This window comes from Chrysemys picta, chromosome 3, assembly GCF_011386835.1.
Source record: "Chrysemys picta bellii isolate R12L10 chromosome 3, ASM1138683v2, whole genome shotgun sequence".
Taxonomy (NCBI): domain Eukaryota; kingdom Metazoa; phylum Chordata; order Testudines; family Emydidae; genus Chrysemys; species Chrysemys picta.
Window position 1 is genome coordinate 194,023,053 of NC_088793.1, and position 18,540 is coordinate 194,041,592.

General features: G+C 44.2%; 1 protein-coding gene across 3 annotated transcripts in view; it reads left to right on the forward strand.

Moving 5' to 3' along the window:
* Positions 1–709: 709 nt before the first annotated feature.
* The window catches only part of VPS54 (VPS54 subunit of GARP complex), a 76,918-nt gene continuing 59,087 nt past the window's right edge, over positions 710–18,540 (forward strand). The window contains exons 1-2 of one of the 3 annotated variants that reach the window (XM_005287210.5): positions 710–877; positions 2,905–3,016. The gene's annotated coding sequence lies outside the window, so the exon portion shown is untranslated. Of the gene's footprint in view, positions 878–1,263; positions 1,403–2,904; positions 3,017–10,340; positions 10,455–18,540 lie in introns of those variants that run through there. The other 2 variants (XM_005287211.4, XM_065589705.1) reach the window with 2 other exon arrangements.

An 18,540-nucleotide genomic window follows, 5' to 3' on the forward strand; every position in this document is an offset into this window, starting at 1 on the left:
CACAGCTGCCCAGACTTTCCCAGAAGGCACTGATGCATGCCAACAGGGTTAGGCAGCACTGCCAACCCCAATTGTTCAAAAATCATGGGAGAAAAGGTGGGTGAGGTCATAACTTTTACTGGAAAACTTCTAAAAAAAAAAACAGGAGTACTTGTGGCACCTTAGAGACTGGTGACAGGTTTCAGAGTGGTAGCCATGTTAGTCTGTATCAGCAAAAACAACGAGGAGTCCTTGTGGCACCTTAGTGACTAACAAATGTATTTGGGCATAAGCTTTTGTGGGCTAACTTATGCCCAAATAAATTTGTTAGTCTCTAAGGTGCCACAAGGACTCCTCCTTGTTTTTTCTGTAGGTGAGAGAGACACGCTTTCAAGGTTACACAGAGCTCTTCTTTGTGTCCCTAGGGGAGTGCAGGTGGCTCAAGACTTGGAAGAAATGCTCTGTGCAAGCTCAAAAGCTTGTTTCTTTCACCTATGAAAGTTGGTCCAATAAAAGATATTACCTCACCCACCTTGTCTCTCTAATATCCTGGGACCAACACAGCTACAAAACAGCATACAAAAATCATGAGCCAGGCCTCACAAAAATCATGTGAGTTTAAATATATATGTACATATATTTTTTTTGGCCTTTGGATTTCTGAGCCTTCAGGTCACGTTTTTGAGACATTCTCTGCAGCCACAGAGGCTAGAAACTTAACTTTGGTTTCGTTTTATAACGAATGCTGATATTCTCCCGTAGGCACTTGATTCCAGGAGCTGGGGCTTAGAAGACCCCCCCCCCCCCGTATTGCATGACTGGTGATTAAAATTGCCAGCGTCCCCAACGCTGCAGCTGGGGATGGACACAGGGGACCCCGACTTCAAGCATCTTTATGGTAAGGGGCTGAAGGAGCGTCCCAAAGGGTTGCAAACAGAAACCCAGGGCTCGCAGTGGGGCCAGGGCCTTCCCCAGCTCCCCTGGCCCAGTCCCAGGGTCTGCTCTGCCCCAGAGTCGAGCCCAGCCCCGGGGTTGGGGCAGGGCCTGCCTGCACCCCGGAGAAGGGGGCCCCGGCTGGGCAGGGTGCTGGGAGGGACGCTCGGACGCTGCTGAGGCAGGATTTGGCGGAGCCGCCTGTGTAACCCGCTGCCCCGGCCCTTCCCCCGTCCGGCCGGCGACTCTGGGGCTTTGTCCCTCCCTGTAGCGCCGGCGGGTCCTGCCCGTCTCCGGCGGGGCTGCGGGGAGAGGCGGCGCCTGAGCGCGGCCTGCCCGCCGCCGGCCCGGCACAGCTCCCTGAGCCGAGCAGGGGGGGCGGCGCTGGGCAGACGGGGGCGGCGACGTGTCGCTGCGGAGGCGCCGGGGATGCGCTAGGCCGCGCCGGCTGTTCCGGTGCCCGCCCGAGCCGCGGCCGGGGATCCCGCAGGTACAGAACAGCGCCCGGCCCGGCCCCACGGAGGCCCCGCGATGGGACGGGGAACCCGGCCCGATCCCCCCGTTCCCGGCCTGGTCCGGCGGCACTCCCCGAAAGCAGGGCAGGCTGGACACCGGGCACGGGCTGTGTCTGCCCCCGCTCCGGGGACAGGACCTGCCCTCCCTCCGGTGCATAGGCTGGACCCCAGGTCCCTCCCCTCCACCTCCAGCGCATGGGCTGGACCCCATGTCCCCCCCCGCACCCCCCCGGGGCGCAGGCTGGACCCCATGTCCCCCCCCCCCGCACCCCCGCCAGGGACCAGGCTGGACCCCATGTCCCTCCCCCCCCCGCACCCCCGCCAGGGACCAGGCTGGACCCCATGTCCCTCCCCCCCCAGCACCTCCGCCAGGAACCAGGCTGGACCCCATGTCCCCCCCCGCACCCCCGCCAGGGCACAGGCTGGACCCCATGTCCCCCCCCGGCACGGGCTGGCTCCTTAACCTTTCCCCGAGCAGAGCTGCACTTTGCTAATGCACAGGCCGGGCAGCTTTTCCCTTCCTTCCACTGCACCGGAAGACTAGTGAAGTGTCTCTCCTCCACCATCATAAGTCCTAGAGGCCAGGCCCGGTCCTTTTCCTCCCTTCTCCCAATCTGTTCTCCGCCAGGCAGCTCCTTCTCTCCTAACCTGCCATGCAACTCCACTGTCCCAAAGGACAGGCCGGCTCCTTCTCTTCTCCCCTCCTTCTCCTGCCATGCACATGATCCCTGGGGACGGGCTGGCTTAGCAGCTTACAAAAGTTACGTTTTTCCAAAATGTCATTTTCAGGTGCTTTTGGTCTGTTTGTTTTGACTCAGTGTTTCCCATTGTGTATGTGTGTGTCTATGTGTTGGGGAGTGGGGGGAGTTGGAGTTTCACTACTGTATTTCCCTAGCCCTCCATACACACTGTCTTCTAGTCTGAGGATGACTTTCTGTGATTCTTTTTGGAGCCTTTCAGTGCTGATCTTGATTGGCTGAGAGAGGTTATGCTTCCGGACCCTTTCAATCTAGTAGTCACAAAGAACCAAGTTAAACTATAAGCTTGGATGTTGCACGTGGTGTTATCACACACGGGGACTTTTACTAGCTACCAAGCAAACCCACTCATAAACAGATTTGTTTCCAAGACCATATGCTGAGTAGTTTGCTTTTGGTTTTTGAAAAAAAAAAAAAAAAAAGAAGAAGAAGAAGGTAAAATAGAGTAAGCATTAAGGTGAGGTTATAAAGTAATGGGCATATATGTTGCAAAGATTTGCATTCTGCATTGCATATGCCTTACATTTGTATTTCCATGTTAAAATTTGAATATCACCTTAGAGTGAAACTGACAATTCTGAACTCCTACTGTGCTTTCCCCCTCCTTACCACAAGGTTGAGTTAAGCATGGAAATGTTAGCTTTAACTTGGAAGTTCCTGGGTGTTATTCACTTTTAGCAGAACCTTTACCTTAGTTTAATGTGGAGTTTTTCATTTAGGGCATCAAAATATTTTCGTGAGTTACGAAACCAGGATTTTTTTCTGCATGATGGAACTGGAGGAGATATGAAGACTGCCTTCTTGAGATATTCTTGGAGTATTGTCACTAAGGTACTGTAGAGTTAATGGCATAATTGATCAGATGTGTATTTTATAAATAACTGCCCCCTGTCTAAAGAAATAACATGCTTATATTTGTGAGAAATGCAATGGGTTTCCTAGAGATAGTTCCAGTCCTAATGACAATTATGGGAGTAAGGACATAGAAGCAAAAAAAGTTTATTTCTGTAATGCAATAAGGATTTGATGGCCTATTGGAGCCATACATTTGATTTATAAATATTTATGGGCTCAGGTAGCAAAAAACAGTATTAAAAAAAAAAGGGTTAACATGATATGAGAAGATGAGGAATAACTCTTTCCTTGATAGAGTAGGTCTTGCTTATGTGTGGGAGATACCTGTATGCCATAGCATGATATTATCCTGCTATTATATTTTTGTATGAAGATTACCTTCTATCCCTTTGACTTCTCAGTTTATTTCTACTATCGGCATCTTGCAGGAATTTCTTTCTACTTGTTGACATTTTGTAGGTTTTCTCTGGTTTTAATTTTCAGTGAACCTAATCCTGTAATTTATTAACTTTTAGACAAATACAAATTTTTGTATAGTTAAATCTAACGGTCTATCTACCACCATTTGTCAGCTTTTCAGGGCTTTAAGTGTGGGTGATGTTGATTGATTGATTTATTAATTATTACTCTAGCTATATCATGGCTGAGGAAGACTATCTTAACAAGAGGCAGTCCTGTAGAGTATGGAAATGTAATGTAGAAACAGGGCCTGTTCCCATGAAAGCCTTTGGGAGTAGGTATGAGTAAAATGTAGAATGCCTAGAGCTCACTAATTTACCAGACACCGACTGCCATCTAGTCGAAGGCTGATAAGAAATATGAGTGTGGCCTCCCTGAAGAAGTCTGGGGGTAATTCACTGTGAGAGGCTGAGGCTCTTCTATCCCACTCACAGCTGTTGAGAAGAGTGCTGGGATTCCTACTGACTTCTCCCCCACGGCTCTATCTTTTATCACCTGTGTGTAGCAGCTGTCTGATAAATATGAAGTCATATCCCCCACCCCTCTTTCCTTCACCTCCAGATAAGTCTTAACAAAACACTTGCTTATGGTAAAATTGTGCGTGTGTGCATAGAGCTGGGGAGCCACTGATTTCTGGAGGGGTTGGGGAAGGCAGGGAGCAGAACGATATAGGCACTACTTGCTCTTTTTTAGGACCGCAGGGAGGGGTAGGGACTAGAACTGCACCGTTTTTCCTTTAAGAGGAACTGCACTATTGTGGAAACCACTTCTGTTATTCCTATTGAGGCTTTGGGGGAGCAAGATGTAGGGGGTCCTTTATGAAGAAGGGGAACTGAGAGGCCAGAGGCCACCTTCATATCTGGCGTGGGTGGCAGCTCCAGAGGAAACTTGCAAAGAAATAGGGAGGCCCAGTATTCATTATTTGGGTGATCCCAAAGTTCATTAATGGGAGAGTCCCAAATTAATGAGGGTAGCATAGAGGGAGAGTTGAGAATTCATCAGTTGAGGGCAGTATGACAAGAAGATATTCTACCTGTGTGTGAAGTATGATTTTTTTTCACAGGCTCATAATTCAGTTAAATCAAAAATAACTTTCAGCAGAACATTCACAGGTGCTTCTTCTCAATGAGGGATATTTACCTGCCAAATTTTAACTTTCTGATCCTACCCATTTCAACTGTAGAGTTGTTTAAAAGAAAGTCACAATGTTTTCTTTTTATAATGGGGAAAGAGTCATTTGTACATGTGCCTCCTACTCAAAAAAGGCAGAACCATTTTTGCTCAAATGTTCCAAAATATTCACTTTCAGATAGAGACCAAGCCTAGAACATTTCAGCCTGAAAACTGGGATTTGCAGAACTTTGAGTGACTTAAAATAGTGGGTGAGAATGGAGATGCTTATACAGTCTTTAATAAGCAGTTGCTGCTTCTCCTGAGATAAGTGTGGCACAGAATCCCTTTTAATTATTGAAAGTGTTTTAAACTTTTGGGGATATATAATTTGAAAAAGAATATTATAAACAGTGATGTAATACCATCTGCTTTAAACATTGTCATAATTGTATTGTTATTGGTGTCCTTGCTGATGGTCTGCAGAGAAGCAAAGGATTGGATGGTCTTTTCTGCTATCCAGCTACTCACCCTTAGAGGTGACTTCCCATCTAACCTCTCCTATAAATGCATTGAGGCCCATTGTCGAGGCAGCGTGATGAAGGCTGAATTGCTACAGAGCATGCTGTACCTGTTTGTGGGTATACAACTCTTTTGAAAACCTGGCCATTATTTTTAGAAAGTTAGGGTTGGATTCCCCAGTCTGCTGTGGGCACTTTGCACTGCATAAGCCGCACAAATTGGCCCTGAAATGGCTGAAGATAGTTGGTGGAGAATTCCCTTTCCACAGGGGAACTCTCTTTGGCGTAAGGACTGCCTCTGTGCAGCCCTAATTTGTACAAGGGTTGGGTGGGCCTCAAACAGCTCTTAACCTGCCATGAAAATCAAGGCCTTAATATTTTAATCTTTTTGCCATGTTTGGAGTATTTTCTCATTCTCTCCTTAAAATACCCCATACTACAGCTACTTTCTTTAGCTGAGCTCTAGGTGGAACGCCTAATGAAGCTCATCAGTATTGCTCTTTGTTCAGCTACAGGTGTTTCTGTGAAGCGACGTGAGATGCTCCTCTCTCGCTCTTTTTCCAAGTGGACAATGTACCATATCTGTAGTACTACTGGTCCATATCAGCTAATGGAGCAATATATTTTATCCAGAAATTAAACCAGGGTGTCTCGTGTAGCAGTGTGGACTACTAACCACGAGGCCTGTTCTTATAGATTAATATAATATTTTTATGCTTTGTTACTTGTTTAAGAATAATTCCATTAGAGCTGACATTTGAAGAACGTGCTGTACAATGACCTAAATGGCTATATGTATTCAGAGCATGTCCACTTGGCATTAATTACAGAAGTATCAAAGAGCCGACTGTCAGTGGACCATAATTGTGACATGTTCTAGAGTTAAAGAAGCTATCTCGTTACGGTCTTTGCATAATGTTGCCAATCCTCCTGGTTTGGCCGGGAGTCTCCCGGAATTGGGCTCGATCTGCCGGAGGCTTCTGAAGCCAATCTGGTAGATTTGAGGCCGCTAAAAGTCCAGTGGCACAGCGGGGCTAAGGCAGGCTCCCTACCTACCCTGGCTCCGCGCGACTCCCAGAAGTGGCCAGCATGTCCCTGCAGCCCCTAGGTGCGGCGGTGTGTGTGTGTCAGGGAGTCTCTGTGCTCTACCTCCACCCCGAGCGCTGACTCTGCAGCTCCCATTGGCCAGGAGTGGGGAACCTCAGCCATTGGGAGCTGCAGGGGCTGTGCCTGCAGATGGAGCAGTGCGCAGAGCTGCCAGGCCACCCCTGAGCCTAGGAGCCACTGCCGGACATGTCGCCGCTTCCGGGAGCCACCCGAGGAAAACACCTCCGAGCCGGAACCTGCACCCTGAACCTCCTCCCACACACAACCCCCTGCCCCAGTCCCCTCCCACACCCAAACTCCCTCCCAGAGCCTGCACCCCGAACCTCCTTCCGCACCCAACCCCTCCCCCAGGCTCAGCCCAGAGCTCCCTTCCGCACCCAAACTCCCTCCCAGAGTCTGCACCCCCTCCTGTACTCCAACCCCTTGCCACAGGCTCAGCCCGGAGCTCCTTCCCACACGCCGAACACCTAGGCCCCAGCCCAGAGCCCGCACCCCCTCCTGCACCCCAACCCCCTGCCCCAACCTGGTGAAAGTGAGTGAGGGTGTGGGAGAGCAAGCGACTGAATGAGTGGGGTGTCCCAGAGAAGGGGCCGGGCCAAGGTGTGGCCTTGGAGAAGGGGCAGGGAAGGAGACGGGGCAAGGGTGTTTGGGTTTGTGTGATTAGACAGTTGGCAACCCTATCTCTGCACCTGAAAGAAATGGGCAAGAAAAAGTCTGCTGTTAAGTACAATAGTCACATCCTGATTTCAAATGAGTGCTTTTTGTTGTTTAGAACTAAAATTGCAGCAGATGAGAGGAAATGTTTATGTTACAGATGTTCTAACAATTCATGTGGTACATGCATAAACTGTGAAATTTCAGTTTGGAATAGCTTGTTTATAAGGATACTAAAATATCCCTACAATTCTTCTGGTAGTATCTGTGGATTTCTTGTGCCCTGTGTGCGGTTGTGTGTATATGTATATATACATACACACATACCTGCAGAATATACAGTGAAGTCTTGATTTCAGTCTTTTCGTTTTCTGTTCTGTCCTCCTCTTACATTTTAAAGGGATGACATCAACTTAAAATTTATATTTGTCTGTTTTTACTTGCTATTACTAAGATTACTTCAACTGAAAAATGAGAGACGTGGTTTTGGTTTTTATGTTTGTTTATTTTCTGTTTGACAACAGCTGCATAAAATTAGTTTCCTCTGAGATTGTGTGGGTTTTTCAGACACACAAAAGGGAGAGAAAAAGATTTTTTTTTTTTTTAATTAAAAAATGTGGCAATAAAACTACAGAAATCGACTGGGGCAGTTTTACCTCAAATGGTTTCTAACTCATTTCTTATATTTATTAGATTTCAAGTTGACAGTGTCACTCACTTATTGTGAGACATAAGGAAGGTAATTTTAAAATAATATTCACTGGTGTATTTAAACCGAGCTGCCGCTGCTGCTGGTGGTCCATATTTTATAGAAAGGCATATCAGTCCTGCAGTGCTCCACAAGGTCCTCCAAATCACACTGCACTGCAGCACTGCTTTTATCCAAGTGGAAGCCCTTAGCATTAGTTTCAATTATCCAAAATAGAGAATATTTGATAAATATTTGAGTATAATATTACTTCATCTGATTCCAGCGGAAGCTTAATTACAAAATTGCCATTATGCCATTTGAGATATGTATGATCTGCTGATTAGAACAGTGGTTATAGGCAGCATAGGCAAGCACGTAAATCTGATGCATTCATTTAGAAAGGCTGAGTGGCTAAGTGGATGAGACTTTGGGGCTACTGTGTTAGAAACCTTGGTTCTATTCCCGGTTTTGACCTTGTGCAGTTTGTGCAGCCGGATCTACACTTTAAAGTTAGGTCAACATGGCTATAGCACTTAGGGGTTTGAAAAATTCTCACCCCGAGTGCTGCAGCTATGCTGACGTAGCCTCCAGTGTAGATGCATTTGGAAGAATGCTTCCATTGACCTAGCTGCCATCCCTTGGGGAGGTGGAATTCCTACAGCGAAGGCTCTGGCACCATAGCTGTGCTGCTGTAGCACCCGTAGTGTAGACATTACCTCTCGCTTCATTTATAAAAGAAGTGGGGGAAATTATACTTGCCTGCTTCTTAGGGTATGTCCTCACTGCAGAGTTAATTTGGCTCTTACTTGGGTATATTATCCATCATTCTAGGCTAGAATTTGGGTGCCACTTTCACTCAGGATGGTAAGCTGCCCACCTTGCAGTGAGGACATAGGCTAAGTCACTTGAGTGCCAATAGTCCTCCAATGGCTTCCCATGATTCCCCCCACCTCCACCCCATCCTCCCATGTGCCTGGAAGGACAGAGAAGTTCTCCCACAATTCACTGGGAAAGGCTGACTGGCTCAGCTTACTACAACACAATAAAACATGGGGTATGCCACCAGAAGTCCTAGCACGCATGGGTGAGTGTAGCATCAGTGAGGGCTTTGTGGTGTGGCTTCTCACACGCAGGCTGGGCTAGCCCAAGTGCTGATTACCTGCGTTAAATCTGTAGTGAAGACATACACTTAGTTTAAGCCTATGAGACTTAGGTCACTGTTAAGGGATGTGAAGTACATAAAAAATATTAAAACCTGTTAGCAAAAGAAGTGAGATTTCAATCTCCTGTCTTGTAGACTGGGGAGGCTGGTACAGGCACCTCCTCGAGGCGTGGGAGAGTGCACAGTGCAGTTGGTATGCACACAAAATCTGGATGGATTTTCCTGGGGATTATAAAGGCACCTCTCTGACTCCAGGACTAAGAGTGACACTAAGCATCCCTGAATTCACACCTTACACATTATTGTAACAATCTTTCTACAAAATATGCCTTGTGTGGGATCATTTGAAAACTGATAACTTACTGATCATTTTGAAAGGTTTCAGAGTAGCAGCCGTGTTAGTCTGTATCCGCAAAAAGAAGAACAGGAGGACTTGTGGCACCTTAGAGACTAACAAATTTATTAGAGCATAAGCTTTCGTGGACTACAGCCCACTTCTTCGGATTAATATTCATGTGTGATGGGCAGCGGGTATTAGGAGTTACGGGTACACGCTAGATTTATGGCTGAAGTGTATTTAAACTAGGCATGTCAGGGGGATTTGTTAAACAGATCAATCCTAAACTTACATATAAGCAGTAAACAGGACCATCAAGACAGCATGGGGAGGAGATGGTAGGAAACAGAAAATTTCAGCAAACAGCAATTAGGGAAGAAAGAGCATGCAGCTTCCTTCACCACCAGACTCCATCTCGTTCTCCGGATAGGCTGAATAAACTTTACTCAGAAGAATCCATTTCAAAGGTTTACTGGTCTATAAAGACAGGGGGTCTAAACCTCAAGTGATAAGCAATTGAATCAACTGATTGTATTATGAGAGTGTAGAGAGTGAGATCTTTTCTGAAAACTAATGACACATTGGTGATTAATATCACTATGAAATGTAGGTATCAACACTATATGAGGAAATAAGGATATTTAATGATACTATGTTTTAAAGTCTGTGGCAAAACAGGGAGAAACAAGTTCCCTCCCTGCCAGGAAGAAGGTGGCTATTTACCTTTCTCCTATGTAAATTAAGCATGGTGGAATTCAAACAGTGCAAGCCCCATTTAGGTACAGGGGCCTGGGAAGCCCACAGGAAGAGAAGAACAGCATGAGGCCATCCTGCCTCTTAAAGCAACATCATTGAACTTTGGAAAATATAAGCAAAGACAAAAGCCACCTTTGGCATCCATCACTAGACAGACACACAAGGGAACAGAACACTTACAAGCTGAGAAAAATGGGCCTGTCTACCAAGGGGGTGGGGTTGAAGTTTCTGGGAACTGCATATAGGTCAGAAAAAAAACATCTTGAACAAAGCCTATACTTGGCTAGATTAAGTTTTAGACTTTTTAGAAGCGTGTTTTGTTTTGTTTTACTTGTAACTCTATCCTCTATTCTTGATACTTGAACTCAGTTAATCCTGTATATATATAGATAATAAATTTCTTGTATTTTTACTGTAAACCAACTCACTGCTGTCTTTAAATGGAAGAGTGTATTCACCCCAGTTAAATTAATAAGCTGGTGGGTTTTGTGTCTTTAGAGGAACCTGATCGTTTCTCTGAACTGTCCAGGAGAGGACCTGGACATTACAGAGCACACGGTTTGGAGAAAATTCAGAATTGGGAGTGTGTTGGGATCACCCTGCAAGTTATAACCCAGGTTGGTAGAAGCCAGAGTGGGGCTGTAGGACGAGACACAGGCTGCTGGGGTCAGGGCTGTCTAGCATATAGACACTCAGGCCTGCATGCTGGTAGGTTGGCAATGAGCATCCCAGGCTGGGAGCTATAACAACAAAGAATTGAGAGTCACCCAGAGTTGCAGGGCAAGTGGTAACACAACGCCTTACTGACCTGGATTGGACCCCAAACTGCTCTCGCATTAATTCAATTTGAACTTCCTATTCTAAAATCCTGGAGTGTTAAAACTATTCAAAGAAATAGTCAGAAACAATTTTCATTTTGGCAAAACAACTGATTTTTTTCCCTAACCTCGTTCTCCCAAACAGCTTAACCATTTTTGCTAAAACTTAGAGCGTGGAAAATTTCAGGCAAAGAGTTAGTCTGTTATAAGCAACTGAATTCAAGAGTTGTAATGGGAAGTGTAATACAGTCTTAATATAGATGTTGCTACACACTCCATCTATAATAGTTTTCGTATTATGAAATTAGAAAGATGTTATGTGTAACCAGACTTTGTATGATAATGCAGTGACGAATTTAGACACTGCCTAGCCAGAAGGCTAAACCTACCAGCACAGCAATAGATAAGGGGGGCCATGAGTGAGGTCACAGAACATCCTGTGGGAAGCTCAACTCCTTACCATCCACTGGTGAGAAACAGGAAGACTCTGGAATTTCTACCAGGGTGCTGTCCCTGGACTCTGTTAGAGGCTCCGTCTTTTGTTTCTGTCTCTGGCTAATAGGTGTCCTTACATATTTATAGCTGCTATCCCACCCTCACCCTAAACTTTCCCAAGTTTCTAGGGGAAGACAAAGCTTTCTTTCTCCTCCAGTTCTTCTTGGCTGCTGCAAGGAGGAAGGGGAGGTTTATTTTCTACCTTTCCTCTTGCCTTTATTTTTTGGGGGTCCTGTTCTCTAATGCAGTGGTTTTCAACCTGTGGTCCATGGGGGTCCGCAGACTATGTCCTGTGTCTGCGAAAGGTGACTATGAAAATCAAGTTTCAGATCTCAGAAAAGGCATTCTGTTTTTCTGATCAATCAAAAGTATGTGAATACTCCCACCTACAGATCAAAACCCAGAAGTATTGTCCTTACCGTAGAAGCCCACAGTTAGCATGAGAAAGGACACTGTATCAAACGCTGTGCCGACCACGTGCAACATTTATACTTGAATTCTGTTCAGTCAGTTTTCAGTCTAAGACTTCTATGGTAGGGGTCTGCGGACCACAGGTTCAATTTCCAGAGGTGTCCGCACCTCCATTCAGAATTTTGTAGGGCCCTGCAAATGAAAAAAGGTTGAAAACCACTGCTCTAATGAATATCTCTAGTGCTTACCTTTTCTGTTAATAGCTTTGGTAAGCTGCTGCAGCAGCATGAAACTATCATAATTTTTGACAGTTCCATTTCTGTCCATGGAGCTCCAAATAGCAGTAGTGATACTGATCAGAGTCTTGCTGTTTTCACCCTATTGCTGCTTGACAGAGCTGTGAGTAACAGCAGAGGCACTGGAGCTGTCTGTCTTCAGACTCAGGAATAGAACACTGAATCAATTTACACTGGTTCATGTTTGGAAAGTTATTGTTTTCTACTGGAAGGGCTAGAAACTAATTTTTTTAAATGAAAGCTGAGATTCTGTCCAGGGTGAGTGGAGATTTCAAGTCGTATATAGGATATTTGAGAATTGTGCCGAGGATTTAACCTTTTTTCTTAACTTAAACGAACTACAGATACTTTGTTAACCGAAAAGCTACAGAGCAGCTTGTAAAGTGCCATTGTATGTCTTGGTCCCTCCACAGGGATCTCAGTCTGTGAATTGTATACTTCAACTTGTTGAAGGATCCAGGACCCAGTTTAGTGAATTCTGATTAACTGTAAAAAGGTGAACTGCGGTTGTGCTTCTCTTTTTGTGATACTTCTGTATTGCATCATTAGGGCAATTGCTCTTTATTTGAATGGCCTGGGACTGCTGGAAAAGTGAGTTGCATTTTTATTCCCCTTCTAAACCTATATCTTCTGTCTAATCCATGTAACAATTTGTCATGCTGAAGCTTGGTTATACAAGTTGTCAGCCAGAATGTGATTAAATTATTTAAAAAAATATATTATTACTCTAATCCAGTACTTAATTGCAGAGCATCTGAAATATCAATGGCATTAACTTGCACAGTTGCATGTAGTTATTGCACATATTCTCTTGTAACTAGGAGGCTCCGGAGACTGGGCAATTTACAGTTTGTATTGCACAACTCCCACACAATGGAATGAATTAAAATAGTCTATAGAGACAATCCTCCACTCTCTTTGTTTACTTGCTTTTGTTTCATGTTAAGTTTGAGTTTAGTTTTCCATGAGGTTTAAACTGGACGATATATGCATCACTGCATATTTCAAGAAATGTTTATAAAGTTTTAGCATGCTAATACTGTAAAGGCTATTTTGTAGGTAAACTAGTACAGTGGTTCTCAATCAGGGTTTGTGTACCCCCTGAGGGTACGCAGAGGTCTTCCAGGGGGTACATCAACTCATCTATATTTGCCTAGTTTTACAGTAGGCTTCCTAAAAAGCACTAGCAAAGTCAGTACAAACTAAAATTTCATACAATGACTTGTTTATAGAGCTCTATGTACTATACACTGAAATGTAAGTACAGTATTTCTATTCCAATTGTTTTATTTTATAATTATATGGTATAAATGAGAACGTAAGCAATTTTTCAGTAATAACGTGCTGTGACACTTTTGTATTTTTATGTCTGATTTTGTAAGCAAGTAGTTTTTAAGTAAGATGAAAATTGGGGGCACGCAAGAGAAATCAGTTTCCTGAAAGGGATACAGTAGTCTGGGAAGGTTGAGAGCCACTGAACTAGTAAATCACAGTAACTTTCAGTGGTCAATTAGATTAACATACTTGGGAGGTTAGGTGCTAGTAAGAATTCTCATCCATTCATTGACTTGTTGTAGTCTCTTTTTGACTTGGAAGGGATTCAGGACAACATATATTGCAGTTCTTCTTCATTCCTTCATGTGTTCTTATTTGGCTGATTTTAAAATCTGTTTTGTTAAACCACAGTTTTGTAGTACTGTATGAGTGTTTTCCGTTTCATAGGTAGGTTTGTGCCTTTACAAATGTGGCAGCTTGTTGAAGTTAGTTATCTATAGGGTCCTAGATTATGACTACTAGAGTAGCTGTTACCTATGAATAATTTAGTACAGCATCATATTGCAGGCCATTTAGAAGACCTCTGCCAGAGAGTCTTGTTGAAATCAACTCGATGATATGAAAGTTCTTTGCTGCACTGATATTTTAGTGTTCCCTTTTTGTTCGGTTCTAAGATGTTGTTAAGACTGGAATAAGGGCACAAAGGTAATGTGAATATTTGACAATGATTAGCAATAAAAATAACTATAAGAAATAAAGAATGTTTAGTTTTGAAAACAAACATTTGAAATGTGTGTCTTCAGTGTTAAAATGTGTTCCTTAAATTTTATTTTAAATCTTGTACTGGTTAAATGCAGTTAGCATTTGTTCCATTTCGGTTTAGGTAATTGAACTTCTTATTTTAGAAAGCACTTTGTTTTGCTGGCATCCTCATTTATCATTTTAAATAAATTATCAGAATAAGGGAAAAAATGACTCACAAAACGCTTGATTTCAAGAGCAAAATGTTTCATTGCATGTATAATTTTAAGAAGGGCTTCACTTAATACAAACCATCAATACAGATACAACCAATGTATATCCATGTAACATGAGATTTCTCAGGAGACACTGCTAATGCAGACATTTGGTACAATTGTAGTTGCGGGAGCTCCTAATACCCACTACTTTGTATATTCCTTTAGGAGGCTTGATTTTTACCATTGAAAGCCTGATGTTTATTTTTCGAAAAGTCCTAAAATAAGGTATTTTTTCCCCTCAGCCGTCTGGTTCATGAACCAGTTTGATTAATGACAAAGCCCTAACAGTAGTGAATGCTAGTATCTGGTGAGGAGCTGCTGAAGGAAGGAAGGAACGTACCTACCGTATATACTCGTTCATAAGCCAAATTTTTTTAGTAAAAAAGGGAAGCACCAGGGAAGGGGGTCCTTTTATGAATGGGTATAGAGAGGGAGAGGTGGGACACAGCCCCTCCCCACAACAGAGGGAGCAAGGAGAGACAGCAGAGCCAGAAGGGAAGAGGCGGGGCCAGAGTCTCACTGCTTCTGGCAGAGCAGGCTGTGACCGAGCCGCCTGGCCCGCCAGAGCAGGTTGTGGCCGTGCCACCCGGCCCAGCCCACTGGAACATGCTGAGGTCGCGCCGCCCGCTTTGGCCCACTGGAGCAGGCTGCGGCTGCGCTTCCCAGCCTGCCGGAGCAGCTCCAGCCAGGCCAGAGACATCCTCCCCAGATAAGATGGGAAGGGATAGGATGGGGAGAGTGTGGGGGTCCTGGGCTAGGGGTGGGCTCATGTGGGGGGTTGTTACTCCCCTGACCTCCAGCTTCTCCTCCCCCCAAAAAATTTCCCCACCAGTTGCTGTCCCAGCCCATCAGGGTAAGCAGCTGGCGTGCCAGGACACTTTGTTTACTTAGGGTTACCTCCGTGCCTGCGGGCGCTCGAGGTAAACAAACCATCTCGGCCCGCCAACGGCTTATCCTGATGGCCCAAGAGCCAAAGTTTGCTGACCCCTGAATTATAGGGTCGGCTTATGAACGGGTTATAAAAATTTTCCATTTTTACTTATCCATCTTGGGGGGATCGGCTTATAAACGAACTGGCTTATGATTGAGTATATATGGTACATTAGAAATATGACAAGGGAAGAACAAGCATGTACGAGCATAAAAATCTCTCAGTGGTGGAGGCAACAGCAAGAGAAAATAAATAAGCAGATTAAAAACCTTAACCAAAATATTTTCTGTTATGTTTGGAAACAATTCTGAAATTCTGGAAAGCTGTAATCTGACACAATGATCTTGTAGTTTCGCTGTGTGGCTGACATCTTTAGCATGTAAAGTGTTTCTGAAAAAAAAAGTACCCAGGAACACCCATTTGGATTTTAAGATTGTCATGAAGTAAGCTTTAAAGGAGTGTCTAAATTAAAAAAAAAAAAAAAATCACTGCAAGTAAGGGAACCTGAAAATAGAAAATAAAACTCCTGACTTTGTGCTTTGTTCCTATCCAGAAGGCCTGAAACTTGGTTAATTGAGGAAGGAAGTGATTGTTTTTCCACATACAGTTTAAAACTCTTCTGTTTGTTTTTATTAGCATCTGTTTAATTCTAAATGAACACACAAATACCTAGAAAAAAAGATCTGTCTTTTAAAGATTAACAGATGATCTCCAGCCCCCTCCCCCCTCCACCCCCAAAAGAGACCAGATTTGACATTCCTGATATTTCTCGGGTTAGAAACAAATGCAGGAAAAATATATTTTGAGGAAGGAGTTAATTATTAGACAAACAATTGAGCAAGTATTTCATGAATAAAATACTGGTAACATAAAGATTGTTATTGTAATTCTAATATTAATATTAGGGTGAACAGAATTTTATTAGAGTATAGTGAACTGTAAGGTTCTCCACAGCTATAGTTACATAAACTTGCTATTTCCATTATTTGTAATGGCTAGATTATTTAAACTGTACAATTCTTTGTATTTTTCTAATGTTTATTACTGTAGCAACATTAACTTTTTATTAATTTTTTAATTTATGTCTAGAATAGATTTTGAGCAAAACTGGTTAAGAATATTGTAGTGGTATTTGGTAGTTCTGGAAGTGTCGTTTGCCTTTCTGAATAGAGTAGCTCAGAGAGGTCTGTTGGAGGTGGGCAGGGAAAATTCTTGCCAACTATCTTGCTTGGGGTTTGCATACCCATTTCCAAGGACCCTGAGTCCTGGCCAATGTCTTGGTGCAGCTGGTAGAGAGATTTTAAAAACAGGTTGATTTCCTGCCAATAGCTGCTGTTGCAGGGAATAAATGGGAGGATTGGGGTTGCCTGTGCTTTCTCTTTTTCCTGCCTGAACTGCTCTGCCTTCCAAGTGCTCTGAAAGCAGGGCTGTAGGGGAGTAGATACACCAGGGGAGGTGGCCATAAAGGCCACAGAAACCATACTAGCCCCTGCAATCAGTGAGGGGGAGGGGTAGCCACCCAAGTCTTCCCCTGTCCCAATGCTTAGAGGGAGCGAGATTGACCACACACAAGACAGAGGAGAGACCTACACTGGGTGATGATTATGGAACACAGATGGACATTGAAGAACTGTGAGGGGAGATGTGGGGATGCATCTGGGAATAGAGACATACAGAGTGGGGACCACAAAGAATGGGACCACAGTGCACAGTCAGCCAGTGGAACTTGTTACCTGTGGATGTTGTGAAGGCCAAAATTACAGCTGCATTTAAAAAAAAAAGAATTAGATAAGCTCATGGGTCATCAGCGGCTAGTAGTCAAGATGGTCAGGGTAACCCTGAGCCTCTAACTGCTAGATGCTGGGACTGAATGACAGGGGATGGATCACTTGATGATAGCCCGGTTCTATTGATTCCCTTTGAAGCATCTGGCATTGGCCACCATTGACAGATTCCGGGCTAGATGGACCATTGATCTAACCCAGTATGGTCATTCTTATGTCCTTATGATGAAGAAAACCCTCAAAATCTTAAACTGGCATGAGTGAAAGAAGAAGGGAGAAGGCTGAAGGGGACTGCTGCAGAGAGTGGGACAGAGAGGCCCTCACATCCCAGTAGAGAGTAAGTGTGGGAGATTCCCCCGAATATACAGGGGAATGAGCCTGGAAAACACTGGGCCTCCTCACCTATAAAGGCAGGAGGGGGCAGAAAGGGGACGACTTTGAGATTGAGGGAAGAGTGCAAAAGGGAGGAGTAGAAGAAAGGAAGCGTAATAGCAATGGGGTTAAAGAAAAGGAAGAGTCATAAAAGGGACGAAAGCAAGACATGGGGACAGAGGTCACATAGATTGAGCGTTGTGTGTGCAGAGGAAGCAACCTTTTAAAAAAGGGGTGTTTCTCATGTAAGATGGGGATGGGAGCCCAGAAGGTTTATGTCCATTCTGGTGAATATTCATTTTTCTGTGCTTTTTTCTTTTTTTGTGCTTCTAAGAAAAAAAGAGTTTAAAATTCTCCAGGTGTACACAGAACACCCCAGTGGCTGGGAGCCTGATGCCCCCGATCTGTGGCTTGCTTGAAAAATAGTCCCTGGCATTGAGGTAGAGGGACTTGGTTTTACATACATACATACATACATACATACACACACACACACACACACACACACACACACACTCGCTCTCTCTCTCTCTCTCTCTCTCAGAAGCATCTACATGAGGGCCATTGGCCCAGAACCCCCCATGGAGGGGCTGTGTTGCAATCCCACGACCTGCACTTGGTTTGGGGGAGTGTGGAATTTATTCCCCTGCACAGCATATAGTTCGCTCGCTGCACAAGTACCAATCCCTTGGCCCTTGTGCCGGGAAGTATGAATTTCACCCTTTTAGTGGAGGTTCAGTATAAATAAAACTGCAGTTTGCACATTACAATGTATCAAAACAACTTGGGACATTCATTCCATTACATTCTGGAAACAGTGAATGGATTCTACTATAGTGTAAAATGATAGACCCCTCTCCTGGAGTGCATGCATCACAGGGTAAGGTTTTTGCCTGCTATCCATACTTTGTACACAACACGAATCGTTCTCTTTAAATACTCTGCAAATAAATCTTTCAACCCTCACTACCAAACAAGAAGAAAAATTCAGGGAAAAGTATACCAAATCATGCTTACATGGCATTATGAATGAAATTCGCTGCTCATGTAATTCTGCTTAAGTCAATGGAATTAAATTAACAGAGAATTTGGTCCTTTATCGGCAGTCACGAGACTTCTGATATGTGATCCGCCGTCATGTCTGTGGGCTTGCACAACTTAGCTCCCATCGGTAGATTAAACAAAAATACCCATAACACACTGGCATGTTCTCTCATTCACAAACCTCCAGAATTTGCATGCCATTTCTGAGAGGAAATATTTCTATGATAATACTTGAATAATTATGGAAACAGAAAGATA